Here is a 7500-nt window from a genome sequence, read left to right on the forward strand (position 1 = left end):
ATATATATACATATAAATATATATATATAGATATAGATATATATATATATATATATATATATATATACATATATATATATATACATATATATATATATACATATATATATATATATACATATATATATATATATACATATATATACATATATATACATATATATACATATATACATATATATACATATATATATATGTACATATATATATTGTTGTGGTTACCAGATTCGCAAACCACCATTCAGGTCCCTTAGGTGAGGTATCTCGGTAAGTACATGTGTAGTTAGGCCCAAACCCGTTGTCTAGTGGGAATACATGTCATTTATACGTGCTGCGACTCTTCAGGATAGCCGTTTTTCTTTCACTATCTTTATTTTGGACCAATCGCCATCACCACAACCACAACATCAACCACCAACCACAACCACCGCTTCACCACAACCGCCACGACCTTTACCGTCACAACTCGCCACCATCGCATCGCCGTCGTCTCGCGCCACTCATGGGCACCGATGCTGGACTCGTGTAGGGCGCACGTTGAACAGCGTGTACAAAATCACGGATTTTCTGCTTCAAAAACGGATCCAAAACGACACACGCCCACTTTTTGCCGTCCAATCGGTGAGCGAGGGGCGAATTGGCCCCGCCCCCAGGGCGATCGATATATGCAAATTTGTGGATCAAAAAGCCTTCACGCCCACTTTTTGTCGGGCCAATGGGGAGCGAGTTGAAAGGTCAAAGGGAGGGGGTCAAAGGCAATGTTACGGGGGGAATAAAAGTACGGTTTTCGTCAGTAAAAGGAGTAGTAAAAAGTCGGAACGAGGAAGAAGGGAGTCGTAAAGGTCGGAACGAGGCGAAGGAGAGTCGGAACGGAGGGGACGAGCTGTGGAGAGGCGGCGAGTCGGACGAAGGGTGCTCGCGTCGTGCAAGGAGCTGCGCGCCCGAGGGAGGCCGGCAGCGCGACCTGGCCGAGGTGGAGACGCTCGTCGCACATAATAAAGATCCTCTATACCCCGAGCATCAGCAACCCCCCTCCTGTTTCCACCCGCGCTGAGATAGTGCGACCAAGGGGGCCCCGTTCCCACCCCCAGCCAGGCACTGTCCACGAGGCCCGCGGGTTGCGGGGCCATCGCCGCTCCGCGTCTCATCACCAGACGGGTAGGCCCGACCTGGTCTCGGCCCCAGGCCTACCTCATTCTTGAGGGTATTTCTTTTCCTTGGTTTTGGGTATGTGTTGTCGGCGCCGTCTGTGAAGTAGACTTGTATAAGTGTTGCCGTGTGCTCGGTAGTCGGAATTAGCTCTGCACTGTGTTTTCACTTTTGTGTTTGCTTTTTGTGTAAATGGAATTGTGTCTTTTTTTTTTGTGTGCATTTGGTGGAATTGTATTTGTGTGCTTCCCGTGTGCCGAGAATAAATGTGCTTTGTGTTGAACTGTTCTCCCGCTTCGCTTCGTCTTTTCCCCCATTGAACCCCCATCTTGCTTCACGTGAAGGGTTGGTAGTGGGCTGAGTACGCCCGATAATTAATCGAACCGTCGAGGTCGACGATAACACCGCTCGGTTATTCTGATAGTACGGAACGGGTCGCTTAAGTGGCCCGTGTCCGAAGTCGACCTGCGGCGAGGTGCGATCGCCCGGTCTACCCTCCGCGTGGGTACTTAGGTAGTTCGAATTTGGCGAGCAACCCTATCCCACGCGGGGGCTGATTGGCTCGATCGCGGTGAGACCGAAAGGTCCACCCGTGACTGGTTCCCGGCGTTAGTCCGAGAGGGTCACGACTGGATTGTCCGTCCGGTGGGCCACGCGCCGCGATTCGAGTTACGTGGCCGTCGCACGCCGGCGGGCGCGAAGACCGCAACACTGGTGTCAGGAGTGGGATACAAATTCATCGCGCTCCTCGCGGCACTGGTATTGGAGAGCGGGACAACAGGCTCTCCTGTCTCCAGCGAAATTCACGGGAATCGGTCCAGGGGTGAGAGAAGCGACCCCCGATTCCCTCCAAATTACGAGCGAGCGAAATTAACCCTTCACGAGAAGCAAGATGGCGTCTCAAGGCGAGCGGGAGCCGGGGGTATTAGAAATGTATATGTGTAATAATGTAGAGTCCATGGCCCAGGATGGAATCCCCGAGCAGGAAATGTTGATTGTGCAGGAACACGGACTCGCCCAACTGAACCCAGGGCCCGAGGTGGGTGCGGCAGCGGCCGCGGTGTATGACACCTTCCCCCCCCCTCTCCACCAAGACCCTTCCCCAACCCCTGCCGAAACGGCTCACTTGAGTGCATCCGACATGGCCCAGCTATTCGCCATGCTGGCGGCAATGACAAATGAAATAAAAAACGAAATGAAAGGCATGAACGAAAAGACGAATGCGAAAATGATCGAAAAGATGGATACAAATACAAATGAAGTGAAAACGACGATGGATGCGAATACACAGCAAATAAACGGAATGGAAGCAAACATGAAGGAAGAAATGAAAGAACTACGGGGTGAGACGCAGAACATGGGCCGAAGCCTGCAGGCGGGCATGAAGGCCGTGAGCAGGGAACTTAAAATGGCGACTCCACGTGTCGGAACAAACGAGCTGGAAGGGGGTGCAACGGCTGACAGGCCCGCGGTGGAGGCGGGTGAAAAAATAATTCGTGGAACGTGTTGGGCGAGGGTCGTGACGATGACCGAAAGGGAAAAATTAAATGGGGAGACCAAAACGTGTGAGACGAGACACGAGGTGACGACAACAGAAATAATAGTTGAGACAAGGGAGGTAAAGGGTGAAGAGTTGGCAGAGACACGGGAGATGGGAACGATAGAGGGAAGACTACACGATGAAGACGGGGTAAGTGACGCACACACACACACGGAGGTAGTGGAGGATAATGGGGGTGAGCTCGCGGAGCGTGCAGGGACCCGGTGCGAGCAGTTGGATGGCCTCCTCCAGGAACGAGGGGAGGGAGTCTGCCCCCTTGAGGCGAGTCACGACCAGGTGAGTTCGGTCGTGCTTTGCGAGGTTGAGGGGACGAGTGCTGTGGACGGGTGCACGGAGAGCTTGGGGGGTATAGAGGCCCCGGAGACCCTTGTGGGGACACGAATCCCCAGTATGGTTGTCCCTGTGTGTGTGGTGCAAGGTGTGAGTGCGTCCCCGTGTGTGGAAGCGACCCCGTGTGTGATTGGTGTGGTGGCGATGGTGCCGGAGTACGTGCTTCCCAGCACGCCGTGTGTGGATGAGACACGGAGTATGAGTGAGGAACCGCGGGTGAGTGCCCCCGCGTGTGTGGATGAGGCACCGCGGTTAAGTGCCCCCGCGTGTATGAGTGAGGGACGTGGTGTGGAAAAGGCCGTGGGTGTGAGTGAAACGGCCTGTATGAGTGAGGTACCGCGGGTGAGTGCCCCCGCGTGTATGAGTGAGGCACGGTGTGTGGATGAGGCACAGCGGTTGAGTGCCCTCGCGTGTGTGGGTGAGGCACCGCGGGTGAGTGCCCCCGCGCGAGTGAATAGAGCACCACGTGTGAGTAGTATGGTTTGTGTGAGTAGTGAGGCACGCGTGAGTGAACGGCCGTGTGCAAGGTCGCTGTGTGCCAGGGAGACCGTGTGTGTGAGAGAGCGGTATGAGAGGGAGATGTCGGTTGGCATGCGGGAGCACGCAGCCGCGTCTCCCCGTGTGAATGTGATGGTGTGGACTGTGTGCGTCGTGACACGCAGGTATGCGTGTGTGGAATGGAGACGGAGACGGCGACAGAGGAGAGAAAGCCGGGTAGCGGCTGTAGTTGTTTCGAGGACCGTGCCGGGTTCACCCAGCCGCGAGCACGAGGTTCGTGCTGTGCAACGCACGAGACCACCACGTGCTCGCTTGCGAGAGTGAAGTCCTGGTCCGGAAACGCACGCGGTGGATTTGCCGATCCCGCGGACGGACAAAGTTTAGGCAGGTAAATGGATTTGGACCGGACGGGTTCTCCACGCGATCGTGTGTGTTAAGCTCCAACGGGCAAAGCACATGTGTTCGCGTGGGGAACCCCTCGAGACGTGGGGCTTGTTTTTTTATGCGCACGGTGACGTCATGGCTGCACGTGGGGTTGGAATCCGGCAGGAGGGGTATCTCTGCCGGATGGTCCCGTCCAAGGAGGGACGAGGAACACGTGCAGCTGCATGACGTCACGGGCAGGTGCAAAGTGCGCGAGCTCTGAGTTGCCGCGCAGGTGCTGCGCATGGGAAAAAAAAAAAGAAAAAGCAAGCCTCACTTTCGGGTGTACAGGATTCCTGGGCAAGGGGTGGAAGACCCCCTTGGCCTGGGCACAGGATGAAAACTAGTTAGGGGGAAGGGTTAGCTTAGTTAGACCGACTTCATGGGGCAGGGGTAAGTCCTCATGGAGTCCGTGGAATGGATTAGTTAGAGGGATTGTAGCCAGATTTAGGTTGGGAAATAAAATGAATTTTTGATGATTTGGAGACAGTGACAGAATTGTGAATGTGTAGAGGGGACGTAGTTTAGCTACGTAGTGTTAAAAGGAACGTGCTACTAGTTTAAGGGACGACGTGGGAGCACGAGTTAGTTAGGGGATGTAGTTAGGAGGATGGCAGAGTTCAGCGGTGTGTGTGTTGAAGAGTTGTTGGTGAGTGAATTGGAAGCGTGTACATGTTGAGTGAGGTGGAAGCATGTGCTTGGTGAGTGAGTGAGGCCAGCGGGTCTGTGTGTGTGGAGTGAATGGGGAATGCATGGTGCGATGAGTGATTGGGGGGAGGAGTGACTCCCGCCCAAGGGACCCCGGGGTCAGAGTAAAGTGAGTTAGCTGGGTTAGTCAAATTGAAAAATGGAGGTCGTTTTGTTGTTGGTGGGAAAGTAGGCTCGAGACCCATTTGGAGGGGTGCAGGAGCCCTGTTGACGGGCTTGGGAGCGTGGCTGCGAAAGGTGAGTATCGCTGAGTGGGTACCCCGGGCACCAGGCTAGTCGGCCGCGGTAGGCCATGGGCCCATGGGGGGCCGGGATAGAGTAGTGGGCACGGGGGCGCCTGCTTGGTGCGGGGGCCCGGGGCGCCATTAGCCGCGTGGGCAGTGTAGTGGGCACGGGTGACCCTCGGAAAGGGGCCCGGGAGGCCGGCCTGCCACGTGTGCGTTTCAGGGGAGGTGCCATGGGGGGCACTCCCCGGTGTTAGGGAGCTGGTAGGCTCGGAGGCAGTGTAGTGCCCGGGGGTGCCATAGCGGGAGATTCGGCAGAGGGTCGTGCCTGCCAAAGGGAGCCACGTGTCCCAGCCAGGAGACCGTGTGAGGGCACGGAGAGAAAATTGGGGGGCGAGGCCCGAAATTGTGAGGACACCAACACAGGCGACGGGAATCTGGGTTGTTAGAACCAATAGTTTAAGCGAGAGGCGCTTGTTGAAAGCCCCGGGGTAGTTTAAGAGTTAATGGTTAGGGTAGATTAGGAGATGTACCCCTCCGCACCATCCATCCCCTCGCTGTCGTTGTGTGCCGCTGGACCCACTTTGGTTATAGATCGCCGAACTCTGGGGAGGCCATTCTGAGGCTTCGTTGGGCCTCGGCACAGGACGTTAGCTCTCCCTTATTCCCCTCCGGGAAGGGAACGTAGGGGTTGGGAGTAGGCTAGGTGACAGAATAGGTTAGCCGAACAAGGACGATAAAGGGGGTTAGGGGACGATTTATAGTGGGGGAGTAAAAATAAAAACAACAAAAAAATAAGTTGGGGCTAAATTGGGGTTTGACAAATTAAGGGAGTGGGTATGTACAGTGACAGGCAAAGGCGATAGGTTGGGAGGGAGACAGGTAGGTAGGTCCGAGCCCGCCTTCCAAGTGGCCAGCACCACCGCACTCCCTCCACCAACCTCCATTGAACGGCAAAGGCTGGCCAACTTCATCGGCTGGCCGTGTTTTGCTTCAAGGCGGAGGCCGGCCAACTTCATCGGCAGCTGTGTTCTGCAAGGCCTGTGCCGGCCAGTTCATCTGCTGGCTGTTTTTCTTCAAGGCCTGTGCCGGCCAGTTCATCTGCCGGCTGTGTTTGCCTGCAACGGTCTTCTTCTGCGGGCTGTGTTTGCCTGCTCACCTTTGCCATGCCATGCCCACTGCCCACGTTCACCAGCCCCGTTCAATTTTGCTTTGCCCCCCCTGTTCATTTCCATGTGCGCCAGGATCCGCAAGGCAACAGTTTGTAAGCTGCGAGAACTGCCCTGTTGGCAGCTACAACACGGGCCTGCAGTGGCGGCCCGTGCACCGTGTTTGTGTCCATGCATCCATTCGTTGTGCTCATTGCGTGTGCCACTTGAGCTGGCACGGAGACTGCGTTGTGCAGCCCAAGCACCGTTGTGGTTCACTGCGTTCAGTTCAAAAGGGAAGGCCTTGGACTGCGTGTGAGCAGCCAGCCACGTTCCCTGTCACCTGCATTGTTTTGAGCCAGAGACTGCATGCGGGCAGCCTGGCTCCCTGCTAACTGCTTTCTTTTTGCAGAGTTCGATGATCCTGGGCCATGGTTTAGTGTAAAATTTGTAAGTTAAGGTAAGATGTACTGTAAATATGAGTGCGCCCCCGGCATGTATGTCTTAGCGCCGGCAATTTTATTTAAGTCGTCCGTATGAGTGAGTTTGTTTAGATAGTTACGCAGCCCTCAGGTTATTTATTTTGGGGACACGAATACCATGAATGTCGCACTCAGGGATCCGTAGGTAAAATGTACTAGGGGAAAACTACACATGATGGCACACGAAAATTTGACGACTCGGGACGAGTCTGTAAAAAGGGAAGGGGGTAGTGTTGTGGTTACCAGATTCGCAAACCACCATTCAGGTCCCTTAGGTGAGGTATCTCGGTAAGTGCATGTGTAGTTAGGCCCAAACCCGTTGTCTAGTGGGAATACATGTCATTTATACGTGCTGCGACTCTTCAGGATAGCCGTTTTTCTTTTCTTTACTATCTTTATTTTGGACCAACCGCCATGATCACAACCACAACATCAACCACCGACCACAACCACCGCTTCACCACAACCGCCACGACCTTTACCGTCACAACTCGCCACCATCGCATCACCGTCATCTCGCGCCACTCATGGGCACCGATGCTGGACTCGTGTAGGGCGCACGTTGAACAGCGTGTACAAAATCACGGATTTTCTGCTTCAAAAACGGATCCAAAACGACACACGCCCACTTTTTGCCGTCCAATCGGTGAGCGAGGGGCGAATTGGCCCCGCCCCCAGGGCGATCGATATATGCAAATTTGTGGATCAAAAAGCCTTCACGCCCACTTTTTGTCGGGCCAATGGGGAGCGAGTTGAAAGGTCAAAGGGAGGGGGTCAAAGGCGAAGTTACGGGGGGATAAAAGGACGGTGTTCGTCAGTAAAAGGAGTAGTAAAAAGTCGGAACGAGGAAGAAGGGAGTCGTAAAGGTCGGAACGAGGCGAAGGAGAGTCGGAACGGAGGGGACGAGCTGTGGAGAGGCGGCGAGTCGGACGAAGGGTGCTCGCGTCGTGCAAGGAGCTGCGCGCCCGAGGGAGGCC

This window comes from Eptatretus burgeri, chromosome 2 (assembly GCF_056783735.1).
Source record: "Eptatretus burgeri isolate ZD-2024b chromosome 2, Ebu_testis_v1, whole genome shotgun sequence".
Lineage (NCBI taxonomy): Eukaryota > Metazoa > Chordata > Myxini > Myxiniformes > Myxinidae > Eptatretus > Eptatretus burgeri.